Genomic DNA, 20,811 nt, shown 5'->3' with positions numbered 1-20,811 from the left:
TGGTCCTTCAATAATAAAATAGCTTTAAAAATAAATGTTCCAGGGGTGGTGGCACACGCCTTTGATCCCAGCACTTGGGAGGCAAAGGCAGGTAGATCTCTGAGGTCTGCCTGGTCTACAAAGAGAGTTCCAAGACAGACGGGGTTGTTACACAGAGAAACACTGTCTGGAAAAATCAAAAACAAAATATTAATGTGCCTGTGTGTGTGCTTGCGTAGGCATGCACCACCCTGGCTCCTGTGTGGTAATCAGAGCACAACCTTTTAGAGTGTGATCTCTCCTTCCAAAGTGGTTTTATTGCCTGCGCCATCTTGCTGGCCCCATAGCACTTTTTAAATGGAACTTACTCTGTAGACCACCTGCCACTGAACTCACTATGTAGACCAGACTATCCTGGAACTTTTGTGGATCCTTCTGCAATTGCATTCCTATTCACTTAAAAAAGTTTTTTTTTTCCCCCAAAGTGTACTTACCCGAGTGCATATAGTGTATGTGTGCAAATATGTACACAGAAACATGTCACACAGAGTGCTCATGTAAGTATGTGTGTTCCTGGGATCAATCTCAGCTCATCAGACTTGGTATTAGGTTCCTTTACCTGGGTGATTTCTATTCCTGATTGTTTCTTGTAAATGAATAAATAACAAGGTTAATGCTGAGTCATCTGGAATGAGTTCAGCAGTTTCATATGTAAAACTTCATCCTCCTCCCAGAGCTCCCTCCCTGTCTGAAAGTCCTGACTAACCCTTCCTGCCCAGCTATTGGCCATGCAGCTCTTTATTAAACCAATGAGAGCAGCACATCATCACAGGGCACAAAAAGATTATTCCACAACAGATTCTTTTTAATAAAACATATAAGGGATTTTCAAGGACTGGTCGACCCTTCGCTATGTCGAGGGTCTAGCTGCTCCCACAGCGCACCAGCTGTTCTCTGTCTACTAACACTCCCATTTCAATGCCATGCATTGGTGCTTCTAGCTGATCATTTATAGCAGTTTGCCAAAATATGTCTCTCCTGAACTTTTTGTTTTACCTAATGAAGCTATTCTGTCCTTGATTAAATCCAGAACAGTGTTGTTTTTAATAACAGGCATTAAGTCTTTTCATTGCTCTGTGGATGAGTTTCTCCAATGAATGACAGGGAATGATTAAATCAAATTTTATACTGGGGCCTGCTGGAAGCCCCTTAGGATATTTCCTGGTGACAAAGGGTTACCTTGCCTGTCCCTTGTTGATCTGTATTCATTAATGCAACACTGGCCTTTACCACACCTTCTGCATGCTCCAGAAGGCTGAGATCTTCTTTTTTGGATTAGCTCTAGAGAAAATATTGCATCTAGGAATGCCTTGCCTATACTTCCTTTTCAAATGATCTTGCTTACTACAATTAAAACATTTGACATTTTGATTTTTTCATAAAACTTTTAGAAATTACTTCTATCAGAATAGCATGATAAATGTGAGATACAATATCAGCCATATTTCTAATCCATTCATCTATTGCTGCTGGTCTTGCTTTTAAAAGCCTAATCAAGCCAGTTGTGGTGGTGCATGCCAGTAGGATTTGCTGAAGGAGGCAGAGGCAGGAGGATCATGAGTTTGAGGTCAGCATGGGCTACACATTTTAGCCAGGCATTGGTGGTATACACCTTTAATTCCAGCACTTGGGAGGCAGAGGCAGGCAGATCTCTGTGAGTTTGAGGCCAGCCTGGTCTTCAAAGAGAGTTCCAGGACAGTTTCCAAACCTACAGAGAAACCCTGTCTCGAAACACACACACACACACACACACACACACACACACACACACAAAGCCTAATCACCTTTTTACATTCTGAATTAGCATTTTCAAAAGCCAAAGATTCTGTTAATACTGACATCTGAATCTGATATTATTCTCTTTATTGCTAAAGTCAATCTTTGAAAAAAAAAAATCAGTGAAGGTTTCTTTTTGGCCTTGTATAATTTTAGTAAATGACTCAGACCTCTTTCCTGGTTCTTCAACCTTGTCCCAAGCATTTAAAGTTCCTAAACTACATAACACCAAGATGTGATCATCAAATTCAAGCTGCCTTTGTAAGTCAGCATATCAACCTTCACCAAGAAACTGACCTTGGGAAATGTTAATACCTCTAGCCTTATTTCATTGTTCTATGGCCCTCACTTTCTCTTTCCACTGTGTTTGACATTGTAACTGAGGGTCAGCTCCCAATATTGCTGTAGTCAAAGATTTCCAGTCTACGGGATAACTCTGTTCTGAACTGCCCATGAGTTTAATACTGCTTCACATATGAGTGAGTGCAGACCATATGAACAACTGCTTCCTTAAATCTCCCCAAATCTCACCTTTCTATAGGATTGCATTGAACTTCTTCATAACATTGGGGGTGCCTATTGCCTGCTGGCCATTCTTGTGTAGTTACTGGTTAAACTACGGTTGGTTTCCTAACAACCTTAGGGCACCCCTCTTCAGTGGGTTCTTGTCTAAATTCTTCTGTGTCTGAGCATTTTCCTTATTTTCATTTATAAGTCTTTCTAAGGCTTGTATCTCATCAATCCACTTAGCATATTTGGCACAATTATCAAACCACTTTTCTTATTTGGCATAAAAAACCACAATGGCTATTAAGGATAAAATATGAATTATCAGACTGATTATGTCAATCTCAGGTAAGTCATTTATCTTTGCATTTTCTGCTTCTATTTTCAAGCCAATGTAGAGTAGCATTAAATAGGGTACTAAATCCCTATATTATGATATTGCCTATCTTTAACATGAGAAAGATTTTTCCTTTTAATATTATTTAACTCTCTCCTTGAGTACTTACTAGATGTCTTACCAAATCTGATGCCTTCTCAGTTTGTCCTCAGCTGGTGTGATTATGAAAGACCCGCAGAATGTGGAGCGTGGACCCTCACACCCTGACTCAGGAAAGGCGCCCCCCCACAAATCACTCATGAGAAGCAGTCTTGATGTAAAAGCATGAGATCTTTTATATTTCAAGTGCACTGGGGTCCACAGTCATGTGCCATGCAGGGGTAGAGGACTGAGGATCACGAGGGCAGGATTGAGATAGCTTTATAGGATTACAACAAAGCCCGAACATCTTAAACCAATCATCTCATAGCATCCAGAGCCTGCGCGCGGTGCAGACCAATCAATTTAAACCATCCAAGCCCATGGTTTATAGACCAGTCAGTTTTCTATAGCCCCGGAGATCTGCATTTGTGTGGCTCCTGGGTGGGGTGACAAAGCTCACGTACTCACAGGTCCTGTCATAAATAGCAAAGAACGTGACCTTTTGCCTAGTTGCCGCCAGGGTTTGGAATTTAAGGTGTTTAGGGCTTTGTGACTTCTAGCTTTTTTTTTTTTTTTTTTTTTTTGTGGTCATGGGAGAGCTAGGCTGTATTTCTTCATCCTTTCAATTACTCTGTACCTATGGATATGTCACCGTTGGAGCACCAAATGTTGTTTTTAACAAAATCTCAATCATTCCATTTTACCAAGGAAGATTTGGGAGCCACATGCTTCGGTGAAAGCCTGCTAGCTCAGATAGGCAGAGAAAACATCCAACTGACCTTCCTTCCTCCTCAGCCAACATCCCAGAAGCCTCCTGCCTTTCTTGTGCTATCTCAAACCAACTTCTCACACTGAATGCCCCTCCCTTCTACCTCCTGTGCACCTCTCTGTCTTTCTGAATCCCTCATACTCTATGGTTTTTTGTTTTTTCTTAATAATTCTATGTTCACTTCTTGCTTGCCCCTTCTCTTGACCCATGGTTGACTTTATGTAATCCTGTTTACAATAGCCAAGTAGAAAGCTCTTGTGTTAAAGGTGTGTGCTAGGGATGAGACACAACTAGAAACAGTCCCCCCTGCCCCAGTAAATGACACAGTGTGATCAAACATCCTACAGCATTTACGCACTGAGCCATCTCACCAGCCCATGTTGTTGATGCCCCTCCAGAATGTATCAGTAGCTTTTTCGGTCCTTTCTCCATCTCCCCTCCTCCCTCTTTCTGTAATCCCAGCACTGAGGCTGAGACAGGCCAGTAAATAGCTGCCTTCTGTCTAACTTGAAAGAAGGAGGAGGGGTAAGAAGAGGCTAACCTATATTAAGAACATTAGCATGGAAAGAGGGCTGGACTAGTGACTCTCATTTTCCCTTCATAAACTTTTTACAAAATTTAAAATTAATTTAAATGTACATTTCTTAGATTCATTTATTTTGTGTGTAGTGTGAGTATGTACATGTATCATATGCATGCATGGTACACTTGGACTCCAGAAGAGGGGTGTCAGATCCCCTGGAACTCAGTTATGGATTACTGTGAGCCATGTGTGTGCTGGGAACTGAACCTGGTCTGCTATAAGTGCTCTTGATGGTTGAGTCGACTCCCCAGCCCTTTTAAATCTCTGAGGCAGAAGGGAAAGTTTACATGAGAGCAAGGTTAGGGCAAGGAACATTTCCCAGAAGGTTGATGTTGAAACAGACAGTTTGGTGTCTTTTTTGTTTGTTTGTTCTCAGTGCTCAGATGAAAACTAGGGTCTTACCCATTTATCTACAGTGGGGGAACAGCCTGCAGCTGAGCTGTACCCCAGCTTCTACTTAGTGTTTGAATGTAGACCAGAGGCCAGATTCTCTTAGTGACTGTCTATTCCTTTGGAATGCAGAAAGAAACCCTGAGGATGAGAAAGGGAACAGGAATAAAGCAAGGTAGATTTACTGATGGCAACGGCCCATTACAATAGACTGTAGACCTTAAGCTTTGTAAGACATTACCCAACTATTTTTTCAAAGCACTCTGTACTCTCAGAAGCAGAGCATGGGAGTTTCAGTTGTCCCAAATCCTAGTCAGCACTTGTCAGTCTTTTTTAATTTTAGACATTCTGGAGGATGTGAAGTGGTATTTCATTGGTTTTGTTTTTCCCTGACAATTAGTAAGTAGCATTATGAATGCTTTCATGTGAACGCTAGCCATCTGTATGACTTTTAAAAGAAACATCTTTTGCTTATGTAAAAAATATCGGGACTAGAAGTGTGGCTCAGTTGGTGGAGTGCTTGCCTACCTAACACAAACAAAGTCCTGGGTTGGATCCCTGCAACCATATGTGAGGGCAGAATCCCGGTACTCAGGAGATGGGAGTAGAGGAATGAGAAGTTCAATGTTATCCCTAGCTACATATTGGATTTCAGTCCAACCCACACTATACAAGACTTTATTGTTCCTTCAGAATAAAAAGAAAGGACTTGACTTGTTATTATTTAGTCATAGGGCTTTAAAAAATAATATTTTGGATTTTCATCCTTTTGCTAGCCGTATGTGTTGAGAATTCATATTAATGAACTGGACAATTCATTATTACTGTTATTATTATTATTATTATTATCATTATTATTTTATTTATTTTCGTCTTTAAGATAGGGTTTGGCACTATAGCCCAGGCTGGACTCATGAGCCCCAGACTCACAAAAATCCTTAAGTCTCCCAAATGCTGGGAGTTCCTGCCTATAATACTGTACCCAGCTCTCAATCTTATTGTGATATTAATTACTTGTAATGTGATTGATAAATTCAGTGAAATTCCAATATTAGTACTAGTAGTTTTTCATAGAATTTGATAAGACAATTCTTCAGTTTAAACAAGAATGAAAGCCAAGCAAAGAATGTGTGGACATAAGCTTATTTGGGTAGTTACCTAAGAATATGATTTTCTGGGCTACATAACAGTGATATGTTTAACTTTTATTTATTTTATTTATTTATTTTTGGAGACAGGGTTTCTCTGTGTAACAACCATGGCTGCCTCTGAAACATGCATTGTAGACCAGACTGGCGTTGAACTCACAGAGATTTGCCTGCCACTGCTTCCTGAGTACTGGAACTAAAGGTGTGAGCTGCTTTCTAAGAAACTGCTTAATTTCCAAATCGACTACATATTTTGAATTTCTTTTTTTAATGACTAATTTTATTTTTTATTTTATGTGCATTGGTGCTTTGACTGCATGTATATCTGTGTGAGGGTGTCAGATCCCTTGGAACTGTAGTTACAGACAGTTGTGAACTGTCATGTGGGTGCCGGAAGTCAAACCCAGGTCCTCTGGAAGAGCAGCTAGTGCTCTTAGCTGCTGAACCATCTCTTCAGCCCCGATAGTCTGCATTTCTATCAGAAGTGAATGAGATTTCCCATTTCTCCACAGCCTCACAGCACTCCGGGTTGGCTTCCCGAGGGCTCTCCCATCTTGTCTCTCACCCTGTAGTGAGAGTGCTGGTTTCACACCTAGCTTTTACACTGGTCCTGGGGATCCAAATTCAGGTGGTGAAGCTTCTGTGCCAAGTGTTTTTGTACGTATTTCCATGTGCATAATAATAATTTATTATTATTATTTGTGTGTGTATGTGTGTGTTTACCCACACACTGGTGCACATGTAGTCACGTGGTCTAAAGGTAATTTATAGGAGTTGCTTCTCTTCTTCCATCGTGTGAGGCCCAGAGATTGAACTTAGGTCTTCAAGGCTTAGAAGCAAGAGCTGTTATCGGCTGAGTAATTTTCTAGTTCATAAGTTATTACTAATCCATCCTCAACTTGATGATTGGCAAATTAAAAAAAATTGTTGTTGCTATTGGGGATTAAACCTAAAACTTCATGCATGGTGGTGAGGCACCCCTATACTCCTTTACCACTGGTTTACAATCCTCAGAGGTTTTACTTTTTCTAGATAGTCTTTTCGTGTAGTCTTGGTTAGCCTAAATTCACTATATACTCCAAACTCATCTCAAACCCCTCCTATCTCTTCTTCCAGAGTGCTGAGATTACAGACATGTATCACCAATGCCTTGTGAATTTACTTCCTTTTAAAGGTGAGTAATGGGGGCTAGAGATATGGTTAGCAGTTAAGAGCTCTGGAGGCTCTTCCAGAAGACTTAGGTTTGATTCTCAGCACCCACATGACAGCTCTCAAGTATCTGTAACTCCATTCCCAGGGAATTCATTGCCCTCTTCTGGCCTCTTTGGGTACTTCATGCAATGTATTGTAGGCAAAATACCCATAATCTTTTTTTTTTTAAATTATTAAAAAGATGCTCGGTGGTGGTGGTACACACCTTTAATTACAGCATTCTGAAGGCATTGGCAGATGGATCTCTGAGTTCAAGGCCAGCCTGGTCTACAGAGGGAGTTTGAGGACAGCCAGGGATATACAGAGAAACCCTGTTTTGAAAAAAACAAAACAAACTTAAATAGATATAAATAAAAATGACTAATATATTATTTTATATATAGTGTATTTTTACATATCCATTCATTTATTGATGGATATTTGCTGTTTCCACTTTTCAAATATTGCCAACATTGCTGTGATTGTTGGTGTACATTTGCTATGATCCATGACTTTATTCCCAGCATTCAGGAGACAGAGGCAGGTAGATTTCTGTACCCAGCTTGGTCTACATTTTGATAAATGATAAAACTTGAGCTGCAGAGTGAGACCCTATGATTTGGTTTGTTTTCCAAACAACAGCAACAAAAAACCATCTACTTTCTGAGCTGAGTAAAGAGGCAAAGTCATGTGATTTTATCACTTGGAAGGTAGAAACAGATGGATCAGGTCTTTATTTTTTTATTTTAATGTTTTTTAAAGGATTTATTGATTATGTATATAATGTTCTGTCTACATGTACACCTACACGCCAGAAGAGGGTACCAGATGTCATTATATATGGTTGTGAACCAACATGTGCTCCTAATCTCTGAGCTATCTCTCAAGCCCCCCTTCAAATTTAAAGACATTTATGTACATGTTGCTGTATCTTCATGTATGATTTTACACCAGAAGAAAGCATCAGATCTCACAGATGGTTGTGATCCATGTGGCTACTGGGAATTGAACTCAGAACCTCTGGAAGAGCAGCCAGTGCTTTTAATCTCTGATCCATCTTTCCAGCACCTTCATGTCATCTTTGAGTAAATAGTTTCAGGCTAGTCTGGGATCAAGGGACTGTCTCCAAAACAATAAAACCAAAACAAATCTGAGTGTTGTGAAGCACGCTTTGCTTTTAATCCCAGCAATGGAGAGGCAGGTGGATCTCTGTGAGTTTGAGTCCAGCCTAGTCTACATAGGAGTTCCAGTACTTCCAGGGCTACAGAGAGAAATCCTGTCTCAAAAACAAAAATGAAGAACAAGACCCCGCCTTCAATTCCCTTGGGTGTATACCGGACGTCAGTTTGCTGGACCATATGGCATTTTATTTTTAGTTTTTTGAAGAAGTGCTGTACAGTTTTCCACAGCACCATTTCACACTCCCACCAGCAGTACACAAGGGTTCCAATTTCTCCACATCCTTGACAATATTTTTTATTAGTTTTATTCATTTAAAAAGATTTGTTTTTGATTACATATATGTGTGGCTTTTGAGGGGCTCTGCATGGTTGTGATTACCTGTGGAAGCCAGAAGAAGGAGCTGGATGCCCTAGAGCTGCCATTGTGACTGGCTTGATCTGCATGCTGGGATCTGAGTTGTGGTCCTCTGGAAGAGTAGTATGTACTCTTAACTGCTGACTATCTGTTCAGCCCATATTTTTTATTTCAGAGTAGTCTACCACTGAGTTATAATCAAGTTCCAACATTTTTTAAATATGGCTTACTTATGTAGCTTGGTTGGCGTGGAGCTTACTATGTAGACTCACAGGAACCCACTTGCCTCTCTCTGGAGTGCTGGGATTTAAGATATGTGCTACTACTCCCATCTCCCCTTTCAAGATAAGGTCTTAACTTGAAACTCACTTGAACTTATGACTGCCCTGCCTGCCTGATCATGAGCCATCAAGCTTGGCTCTTTTTAAAATATTACATTTATTTGTGTGTGTGTGTGTGTGTGTGTGTACATATGTGCCATATGTGTACATATGTGAATGTCAGGAGATAACTTGGGGAATTGGTTCTCTCCTTCCATCTTTGTGGGTTCTGGGGATTGAACTCAGGTAGGTCATCAGGCTTGGTGGCAGGAGCTTTTACCCACAGAGCTATATTGCCTGCCCTATTTTAAATTTTAATTTTTATGTGTATGAGTGTTTTGCCTACATGTAAATCTGTGTATCACTGGGTGCTTGGTGCCCTCTGAGGCCAGAAGGGACCATTGGATCTCCTGTAACTAGAGTTACAGTTGTGAGCTGCTACATGGGTCTTGGGACTCAAACCCAGGTCCTCTCAAAAAGCAACCAGAGGTCTTAACCACCGAGCTATCCCCAGCACCCTATTGTGTTTTATTTTGAGACAGGGCTCCTGTAGTTCAGCTGAAGCTGGCCTGGAATTCCTGACCCTCTTGCCTCTACTTACCACCTGCTGGGACTATAGGTATGTGCCACCACTAACAGCTCCACTTCTTTTTTAAGAACATGACATTTGTGTGTGTGTGTTCATGTGTTTTTCTGCCATATAGATAGATTCTTGGGGCTGGAGAGACAGTTCAGCAGTTAAGAGCACTCACTGCTCTTATAGAGGACCAGAGTTCAGTTCTCAGCACCCACATGGTGGCTCACAACCATCTGTAACTCCAGTTCCAGGGGATCTGGTGCCCTATTCTGATCTCCACATGCACCAGGCACACATGGTACATATACATTCATTCAGGCAAAAGACTCATATGCATAAAATAATAAAAATAAACATTTTCAAAAGACAAGAGTCCCTTTATATAGTCCCAAACTGTCCTGGAACTTGCTATGTAGATTTAGCTGGCCTGGAGTTCATAGAAATTTCTTTTGCCTCTGCTTGGCAATAAACTAATATTGAAAAATAAACAACCAAATATTTGATAATAATATCTAAAATGCTTGGTACCTATGTTGACAAGGGAAGGAGGGAGAAAAGAAGCTAAGGGCCCTAGCCTGGTGGTGCACACTTTGAATCCTGGCACTTGAGAGGCAGAGACAGATAGATCTCTGTGAATTCAGGTCTAGCCTGGTCTACATAGTGAATTTCAGGCCAGCCAGAGTTTCACAGTCAGCCACTATCAAAAGAAGAGGAGGAGGAGAAGAAAAGGAGAGGATGAGGAGGAAGAGGAGGAAGAGTATGAAAGAAGAAAGCTAAAACTGTGGAAATGACTGATAATTGCAAACAAAAAGGGATGTCAGGGAATATCAAATCCAGCCAATACCCAAGGAAACTAGAAACCTAATTACCAGCCAAATAGACTTTTATTCCTTAATATTGAAAGAGACTAATGCCATGACTTCATCTGTTTAATCTATCCCATGGCTGTAAGAACGTTTGGTATCCAGCAGGCATGATACTGGTTTTGTTGAATTTGAAAATGATGGGTAAGAGCCAGATGTGGTGGTAAATGCCTCAAACCCTGGCACTTGGGAGGCAGAGGCATGTGTATCTCTGTGAGTTCGAGACCAGTCTGGTCTACAGATCGAGTCCCAGAACAGCCAGGACTACATAGTGAGACCCTGTTTCAACACCTCCCATCCAATCCCAAGACAAATGGGTAGGTTGTTGGTGCTAAAGGTGTTTTGTAGGGGCATTTTGTCATCTCATTTCAGAGGCTGGTGAAGTGACGACAAAATTTTGGGGAGGAACTAAAAAACTCATTGTTTCTCTAGCCTTAGTAAACTATAAAATATGAAGGCCTTAATTTTGTTCAATAAGCTTTTATTTATAGTCATAAAAAAGAAAATAAAACAAGATCATAATATAGAAATGACTGGCTGGGCACAAAGACAAATTTTAGCACTTAGGAGGCAGAGGCAAGAGGCTTATAAATTGGAGGCCAGCCTGAACTAAATAATGAGATGATAGGGGATGTCCTTCTGTATATATGTTTCTCTTATTGGTTGATGAATAAAACGCTGGCTGATAGAGGCAGGAAGATAGGCAGGGCTAGGAGATGAGGGGAATTTTTGGAAAGGTAGGCAGAGAAGCACCAGAAAGAGTCGCCATGTAGTGGAGGAAGGAGTAAGAGGTCTGGACCCTTTTCTGGTACGATAAGACCACAAGGAAATACTTAGATAAATAGAAATTGGTTAATAATTAAGACAGAGCTAGCCAATAAGAAGCCCTAGCCATCGGCCAACAGTGTAGTAATTAATATAGTATAGTGTCCATGTGTTTATTTGGGGCAAGACAGTGGAGGGACCTGGACAAGAAAAATCCAGCAACAGTGAGATGGTTTAAAAAACAAATAAAACAACAGGCTGGCAAGATGGCTCAGTGAGTGCCTGTTGCCTAACTGATCGTGTTTGATCTCCCAGACCCACATGATGGAGAAGAGAACCAACTTTTTTTCCCAAGACGGGGTTTCTTGTGTAACCTGTAGCCCCAGCTGTCCTGGAACTAGCTCTGTAGACCAGGCTGGCCTTGAGCTCACAGAGATCTGCCTGCCTCTGCCTCCTGAGTGCTGGAATTAGAGGCATTTGTGACCCACCTCCCAATGAGAACCAACTTCTGAAGTTGTCCTCCGACCTCACACCTGTCACCTGTAGCATGGCTCACATGCTGACACACATAAATAAGTAAAATAAAAAATAATAAAACCAAAAGAAGTTAAGTATGTCCCTTCCCAAATAAAATATCCCTAATCAAGGTCCCAGTGAATGTTCTTTGGGCTCATTTGTGGTACCTCCAAACAACTGTCTCTTGATGTTGCTAGTATGTTATCTCCTTTGCTCCCGCATCCTCTCTTGCTTCCCCCCTTCTCTACTGGGGATCCAAAGCTACTTAAGCACTCCATGGATAAGCTGTGTCCCTGGTTCTGGGCCCCTCCTTCCTTAGCAGTGCTAAGGATTAAATCCTGGGTTTTGGGCATGTTAGGCAAGTGCTCTACCACTTCTATATATACCCAGTCCTTAGTTTCTTGAGACGTATTGTGATGTACTCCTGTCTCAGTCCCCCAAGTGCTGGGATTGCAAGGGTGACACTACACCAAGAGTTTCCTTCTAAGTTTGTGCGACAACTTGGACACTGGCAATTGACACCCTTCTTTACCAGATTAGATTTTTGAGCTCTAGCAACTTCTGTTTTTTTGTGTCACTGAGTGTGTTCTGTATTGCACCAGACACGTGCATATCTAAGAGTCTTATGGAAAGTTGTATCTTGCTCATACTACATAACATAGCCTTTGCAGACTGACTGGGGTAATGTGCTGTGTCATCCTCGTAAGAGACCAAAGATGATGGAACAGCCACCAGGTGGAGCATTGCTCATAGCTGAAGAGAAGACAGAATGGCTGAACTCTGTATGGATAATTAAAGCTTCCCAGAAGTAATTAACAACATTCCCATTCATATTTTATTGGTTAAAAAGTCACATAGTCACTCCTCACTTCAAAGGCACTTGAGTGAATAATTATACCATATTCTCTGAAGCTGTGATAAGTAAAATATTTGATAGTAGTATGAAAATTATTTTCAGCATTCAGGAGGCAGAGGCAGTAGGATTGCCATGAAATTGAGTCAGTCTGGGCTATATAGTGAGTACCAGCCCAGCCCCTATCTTAAAACCCAAAACAAAAACAAAGAATACCTCCCCAAAAATCCAGAACAGAACAGCTGAGTACTAGCCCAACTCCTATCTCAAAACCCAAAACAAAGAATATCCAACGCCAAAAAACAAAAAACCCCAAAACAAACAAACAAACAAACAAACAAAAAAACCCCCCAGAACAGAACAGCAAACAACAAAGAAATTGAAGTTTTGCAAGTACCAGTACTCATGTAAGGCATGGTGGCACACACCTTTAATCCCAGAACATGGAAGGCAGAGGCAAGTGGTTATCTGTGATTTTGAGGCTAGCTTGGTCTGTATACATAATTAGTTCCAGGACAGCTAGAGCTACATAATGAGACTCTGCTTAAAAATAAATAAATAAAACAACCAAATAAATAAAAATAAAAGAAAAAGGAAAAAAAAAAAAAAACACTTGAGGGAGGAGGAGGAAGAAGGAGGAAAAGAAGAATGGAAAAAAAAAAAAAAAAAAACCACTAGAGGCAGGAGGTAATGTAATGGTTTGTTTCTCAACAGATTGACAATGTCACCAAGAAGTCCCAAAGAAATCTGTGGTATAAGAACCTGGTAGTGTTACTACCAGGGAGTGGTGATGCATGTCTTTAATCAACACTCATGAGGCAGAGGCTGGCACATTTCTGAGTTTGAGGACAGCCTGGTCTACAAATCAAGTTCCAGGACAGCCAGGGTTACACATGGAAACCCTGACTTGAAAAACAAAAATAAGTAAGCAAATAATCTGTTAGTGTTCCTCTAGCACTGTCTAGAGGAGGGAAGAACAAAATAGCCAAGGAAAAATTCAAGAGTATATTGTGCTAGGCTAGGCATGGCACACCTTCAATCTCAGTATTGTCAAGGTAGAGGCAAATGGAGCTTTGTGAGTTCAAGGCAAACCTGAATCTACATAGTGAGTTCCAGGAGACTCTGTCTCAAAAGAAAATTAAAAGAAAAGAAAAGAGAACATATTGTACTGCACAGATGGGGTATAGTACACCTTTAATCCCAGCACTCTGGAGGTAGATCTGTGTGAGTTTGAGGACAGCCTGATTTCCATAGAGATTTCCAGGCTAGCTAAGGCTATACAGTTGAGACCCTGTCTTAAAAAAAAAAAAAGGGGGGGGGTCAGGAGAGATTGCACAGTGGTTATAGCACTTGTTATTCTTGCAGAGGTTTGGTTTCCAGCATGTACACGGGGCTCACAACTGTCTGCAACTACAGTTCCAGATCTGATGCCCCCTTCTGGTCTCTCTGTGGGCACTAGACACTCCTATGCTACACATACATGCATGCAGGCAGAACACTCAAACACATAAAATAAAAACAAAACAAAACAATTCAAAACAAAGAAAGAAAGAATATGCTATACTGGACAGAGACCAGAACCATAGTTCAACCATCACCAACAATTACTACAGACATTTTAGAATGTTTTGTAATCATGAACTATGACAAGTATAATAATTTTTTCCCTCAGAGTCATTATAACAATCCAAATGATAAGTAAGAGTTTTCCTAGTTCCTTCCTTCTCTTCCCTTCCCTTCCCTTCCCTTCCCTTCCCTTTCCTTTCTTCTCCTCCTTTTACTGAAAGAACTGGATATAAAAAAAAGTTCCAAAATCTGTTCACAGTCATAGCCCAGGAAGTGAATCACAAGCTGTCACATCTATTCTATCAGGCTTTAAGGCTATTTCTATTACAGCCCATGGAATTATTTTTGAGATAAAGTGTTATGTATCCTTGAGTGGTCTCAAACTGGATGTAGCTAAGGATGACTTAGGATTTTTGGCTTCCTTGTTTCTGCTTCCTGAGTGCTGGGATTACAGATGTGTGCCATTAAAAATGGTTTATCTGGGGTGCAGAGGACTGAATCCAGGGCTTTGTGCATGCTAGACAATACTCTACCAACTGAGCTACATCCCTAGCTCTAGACAGTAGATATTAAACCCAGTACATCGATTTGCCCAGAGAACATATTAAAATATATTTTCTGGTCCCCATGAAACACTGAGGGGTGGTAATATAAATATAGTAGCTTTCTCCCAGAGTTGTTGCTAGAATTAAATATAAAGACTGGAATTTTTTAAATATATGTGTGTTTATTTAATACTTTTAGTTTTTTGTTCAGGAATTGATTTTGTGATATTTAGTTGAGTGATGAAATACCCCATAACCAGGAGTGTGCCCTGTACTTTAGGTTTTACTTGTAATATTATAAGTATGCCTATTAACTAACTTCTAGTCTACAAATATGAGCTTGTGAGAGCCAGGATAAATCAGATTTCTCAAGCTGACCATCCTTTGAGACTTATAAAAGTTTTGACATCATCAAAGCCGTAAAGTGTTGTTCAGGGCAGATGAGGTGTGAATTATTTTAAGCAGGAGCTTCACTGTGGGTAGAATACTAGGTTTGGCTCAGCGATAAATTTGCTAATGCATTTCAAAACCAACTCATTTTAAAGCCCACCTTTTCTTAGTGTTAGCACGTTTTTGTGTCCCACCCCCCTCCCGTAATTCCATTGTGCTACAAATGGTTTAGGCAAACCAGGGCCAATGCAAGGGGCATGCTGTCGATCTTTAAAAAAAAAAAAACAAAACAAAACAGAAAAACCCCACAAAAAAACCCTACTCCTCCTATTTCCCCAACAATAAGCTGATGAGAAAGGTCGGCTTTTCCTGGAGAAATTCTAAGAATTACAACCATTCCTAAGTGGAGATTGTGGTAGACTGTATTCAAGCTAGCGTTCTAGTCCATCGACCACGAAAAGCTGGTGGTTCTTGTAGGTAAACACCTTTGCTATTTTTCTACAATATTCACTAAGTCGGCAGGCACTGCTGCACGAAGGCAAGCTGAGCGGTTTTCCCAAGAACACATCGATCAAACAACTAGGGGAGAAGGGACAGAAAGTGCCTGGTGTACTGTCACAGTCCGGTAATTACCCTAACCGCCTCGTCCTGGGACTGGCTTTCAAAGGGACACCCAAGCAAAGCTCGAGAGGTGACAGCCAGGAAAACGGGAGAGGTGGCTTTCCCGGCATGCTCTGCAGCACACTGAGGGGCGCCAGACGCATCCCGGCGTGCAACGGGGAGCGCCCAAGGGCGATGGTTCACGGCTCCTGGAGGGGCAGGCGAGGTTAAGCCGGTAGGTGTGACTTTACTTAGTTCCGGGACCCCGCTTTCTCGGTCCCCCTTTTCGGGTACTACCCGGGAAAGGGCAGGAGGAGGTCTGGTGGCCACGCTCCCCTTGCGCGTGCAAGCCACTTTCGGTGCCGCTTCGAGCACCGTGCCAGGTGATTAGCGGCTGTGGGCGGGCCTGCGAGCAGCACGTGACTGGGCCCGGCAGCCAATGACCAGCCGGGTGGTCCGGCAGCGCGACGATCCCGGGACCCCGGAGCGGCGCGGCGTGGGCCGACTCCCGTCCACCCGGCAGGTACGCGCAGGCGCCTCGTTTGTCACGCGCTCCGTTCGTCCCTACGCGCCCAGCGGCGTGTATTCGGCCCGAGGCGTAGAGAGTCTGTCGTGGGTGTTTTCGTGGGCAGGGGGACGGCGAGGGTGAGTGGGGGGGCGCCGTGGCGTCACGTGCGCACCGCAGCCTATCGCAGGCCGAGGCGCATCCGCAGCCCTCCTGGCGCCCTGGGGTGCGACGTGTTCCGTGAGGCCCGGGCGGGCCCTCACTGTGTGAGCGCTCTTTCGAAGCGCGTGTGCGGCCTGGAAAATCTGGCTGCGATGTTGTGTTCGCTCGGCTCCCGCGCGAGCACGGACGACAAGTTCTCGGCAAAATGGCTGCTGGAAACGGTCGCCTAGCAGGGGCAACGCTGGGGCCGCGTGAAGGTCACATGACGAGGTTGGCAGCGCGTGCTGCTGGCGCGGGGAAGGGGGAGGCACGGGGCGTGGCGAGTCACGTGTCCGCGGCTCGCGAGCCTGTGATTTCGAACGACTTTGCTGAGGCCTGATGGTCGGCTTTTACCCCTCCCTTCTCGAAGCGTGGCTAGCGTGCCTGAGAAGCTGTGCGGTGCCATGGGATGAACCTTAATCTGGGAGGCTAGATACAGGGTCTCCACCTTTGGCCAGTTTTGTAATCTTTCTGTTTATATTTTTGCTACCTTGCTAGGTAGAGATGATTGTTTCTCATGGTCTTATTAAGGCCCAAGATTCCCTGAGCCTTACGTGCAGATAACCAAAATAACAGGTGATGATGTGGAGTGAGGCTCGGACACAGTGCTTGCTTGTTTAGAATTTACAGTGTTTGAGGATAGGCCCCTGATTCCATATCCCACAGTGAACAAATTATTGATATTTATTACCGGACAAGCTTTCCTCTCAGAGACTTCCCCCAAGGCCACTCCATCTACTTTTCATTTTGAGGCTATGTAGACCAGGCTGGCTTCGATTTTGTTCAAGTTTTGGAGTTAAAGGCTTGAACCACCATGTCCAACGAGCCTTATCTGTCTTGATCAGTTCCATATCTGCAATATATTTGTTTCATAAAGCTCTCTGAAAGGGTGTAGCCTTAACCCTTGTAAAAGTTTTGAAGAGTCCTAACATCCAGCTTTTCTTTTACCAAGGTCAAGGCTTTGTAGAAATGAAAAAAAAAAAAAAAAACCCTATAAATTATACATTGCCAATCACTACTAAGAACCCATTTTTAAAAAATTTTTTAAACTTTTAGTCCTGGCTGCCCTGGTACTTGCTATGAATTCACAGAGATTCTTTTTCTCTGCTTCCCCAGTGCTGTGATTAAAGGTGTGTACCACAACATGCCTAGTAAATCATACACTTTTAACATTTTAAATTTTTTTTTAGGGAGCCAGGGATCAAACCCAGAGAGCCTCAAGTGTCCTAGATAAGAGCTCAACCACTGAACTTTACTCCAGTGTACTACTATTTATAATTTATAGTATCTTTTCTTAAAGTGCCTTGGAATTTCGTGGGAACAGAAGTTGGAAAACATGCATTGAGCAATTAATAGCTGTCACTTGAATAATTACACAAATAGCTAAGTATTGTTTGTTTTTTTGAGACATGGTTTCTTTGTGACCATACTGAAACTCACTTTGTAGACCAGGCTGGTCTCGAACTCAAGAGATATACCTGCCTCTGCCTCCCAAGTACTGGGATTAAAGGCCTGTGCCACCACCCAACAATAGCTAGCATTTTTATAGCATAGTGTTCAAAGTAGGCTTGTTGTTTTTGTTTTCAGTTTCTTGGTGACAGGGTCCTATATAGGCCATATGGATCTCGAACTTACTATCTAGACAGGAATGATCTTGAATTTCTGATTCTCCTGCTTTTATCTCTTGTTTCCTGGATTACAGGCGTGTACCATAATACTGAAATCTGGTCTATTCAATATTGGAATGGAACCCAGGGCTCCCTACATGCTAAGGCAAGCATTCTACTAACTGACCTACATCTCCAATCTTCCAAAGTCTGTTGGAAAAGTGCAACTATAGAGAAGCAGATTTTTTTTTCTTTCTTATGAAACATGGTTTCTCTGTAGCTACAGAACTCACTCTGTAGACCAGGCTGGCCCTGAACTCAGAGATCTTCCTGCCTCTGCCTCCCGAATGCTGGGATTAAAGGTGTATACCACCACCACCTGGAGAGTAGGAGAATTTTTAAATTAAATTTTATTTTAAGTTGTGTTTATCTGTCTATCTGTCCTTAAAGGTCAGATATCCCCAGAGCAAGAGTTCCAGTCAGTTGTGAGCTGCCTAATATGGGTATTGGGAAATAAACTCAGGTCCTCTGCAAGAGTAGTAAATGCCCTTAGCACTGAACCATATCTCCAGCCTTAAGAACACTTTTGAAAAAGAAAACTGAGCAGGGGTGCTTTGTATAAGTGATGATACAAAAAACAAAACAAAACAAAAAAAAACTTGAATAATCACAACGGTTAGTCTGTAATCTCAGCACTTTAGAAGGAGATAGGCTAGTCTGGGGTACATACTGCCATCATGTATCAAAACAAAAACCCAACAAATATAAGCTAAGTAGTAAACTTGAAGTAAACAGGGCAGTGGAAAAAAATAATGAATATAGAAACATAGAAGGAAATTTAGTATTTCAAAGGTGACATTTCATGTCCTATGGGAAGCGTTCCAAAATTATGTAGGACCATTAGGCTAATTCATTGGGGGCGGGGGAATCCTTGCCTTAATATTTAAATTAAACTCAGGTGAATTATTTAAATATGAAAGGGCTGGGCGGTGGTAGTGGTTTACTCATTTAATCCCAGCACTTGAAAGACAAAGGCAGGCAGAACTCTATGAGTTCGAGGCCAGCCTGGTCTGCAGACTGAGTTTTAGGATAGCCAGGGCTAAACAGAGAAACCTGTCTTGAAAAACAAAAAAAGGAAGAAAGAAAGGTGAAATTAGAAAATTACTATGTTGGGGCCAAGTGAGTGGTATATATGCTTGTAATGCCAGTATTTTGGAAAGTAAAGAGGTAAATGATGAGTTTCAGACCAGCATGGGCTGCATAATGAGTCTTGTTTTGATTAAAAAACAAGATTACTGTTTTGAAAAAAAATTGAGTAGACAGCAGATGTGAGGGCACATACCTGTAATCTCAGCACTGGGGAAGCAGAGGCTGGATTGCCAAAGGTTCAAGACTAGACTAAAATGCCTCAGTGGGTAAAGATGTTTCCCCCAAGCCTGACAATCTGAGTTCAGTCCTTGGAACACACATGGTAGAAGGAGACTGTATGTGTACACTGTGGCATGCACCTACTGATACACATTTCAATATGACACACACCCAGAATGTAAATAAATGTAAAAAACAAAAAACAAACAAAACACACCAGAACAATAAAGAATCAGATTTGTGCAAGGGAAAAAAAAAATCTTGCCTTCAAAATTTGAGGTAAAAGTTTTGCTTTGTTGTTTAGTTTGGCTTGAAATTTACTATCCTTTTGCCACAGTCTCTTGAATCGATGGACTTGAGCAGTAATATTAGTATACACTTTTTTTTAAAGGTTATTAACTTATTATGTATGTGGTATTCTGCCTGCATATTTCCCTGAAGGCCAGAAGAGAGTACCAGATCTCATTACAGATGTTTGTGAGCCACCATGTGATTGTTGGGAATTAAACTCAGGACTTTTAAACTCAGGATCTCTGGAAGAGCAGACAGTGCTCTTAACCTCTGAGCCATCTCTCTAGCCCTGATATTAAACATAATACTTTTTGTAGTTATAATCTTTTTTTTAATTTTCTTTTTTTGGGGGGGGGGGTAAGAATTATTTATTTATTATGTATACAACATTCTACCCCCATGTATTTCTGCAAGCCAGAAAAGGGCACCAAATCTCATTATAGATGGTTGTGAGCTACCATGTGGTTGCTGGGAATTGAACTCAGGACCTTTGGAAGAACAGTCAATGCTCTTAACCTCTGAGCTATCTCTGCAGCCCCCTTTAGTTATAATCTTGTTCCTGTGTTTTCCATTCCCATTTTTATTTTTATTTATTTATTTTTGGTTTTCGGAGACAGGGTTTCTCTGTAGCTTTGGAGGTTGCCCTAGAACTTGCTCAGTAGACCAGGCTGGCCTCGAACTCACAGAGATCCACTTGCCTCTGTCTCTTGAATGCTGGGATTAAAGGTGCCTCTCTCTCTTGAGTGCTGGGATTAAAGGTGTTCTACCACCATTCGGCTATTTCTTTATCTGTCTAGATTTGCCTCAAACTTGCTATGTAGCTGAGCCTGATCTTGAACTCCTGACCTTCCTGCTCTAGCAGGAATACTGCCAATTTCTGAATATTGGAATTTCAGGGATATGCCACTATATTCAGCTATGGTTAAATCTTTTTAGGTTCTGAACTATGTATTCCTGGTTGGCTTCTACTGAGGCTGGTCTTAAGCTTGGAATGATCCTCCTACATTTTCCTCCTGAATGCTGAGTTTTAGTTGGATATTTTGATTTTGAGATGCTCACAACTGCCTGTAACTCCAGGACCAGGATATCTGATGCCTCTGTGTGTGTGTATACGCAATTTTCAGGAGTCCATCTTCTTCATTACCATGTAAATCCCAGTGACCAATGAAGGTATAATATTCTATTCATGGCTAACTCGAAAGACAAGACTTTATCCCCTTCTGGTGGCTCCTGGGATTTTCACCTAACCTGTACTATATTTTTCTCTTAAATTCTAATGAAATTATACTTGTGCTTTAAAAATAAAATAAAATAAAATAAAATTAGGTAGCAATGTATTTTCTCCAAATTTGGATGGGTAAGTTGATCTCTTACTGCATTTCCTTTCCCAGAGCTGCTCTTTGTACTTTTGCTTATAGCACAATATA

The 20,811-nt window shown here is 41.7% G+C and overlaps 1 protein-coding gene across 1 annotated transcript in view; it reads left to right on the top strand.

Annotated features, from left to right (window-relative positions):
• Nucleotides 1–15,437: 15,437 nt before the first annotated feature.
• Nucleotides 15,438–20,811, top strand: part of Mga (MAX dimerization protein MGA) — a 77,913-nt gene continuing 72,539 nt past the window's right edge. The window contains exon 1 of the mRNA XM_051183653.1: nucleotides 15,438–15,647. The gene's annotated coding sequence lies outside the window, so the exon portion shown is untranslated. The remainder of the gene's footprint in view (nucleotides 15,648–20,811) is intronic.

The sequence above is a fragment of the Phodopus roborovskii genome, unplaced genomic scaffold (assembly GCF_943737965.1).
Source record: "Phodopus roborovskii unplaced genomic scaffold, PHOROB, whole genome shotgun sequence".
NCBI lineage: Eukaryota > Metazoa > Chordata > Mammalia > Rodentia > Cricetidae > Phodopus > Phodopus roborovskii.
This window is presented reverse-complemented; position numbering and strand designations above follow the sequence as displayed.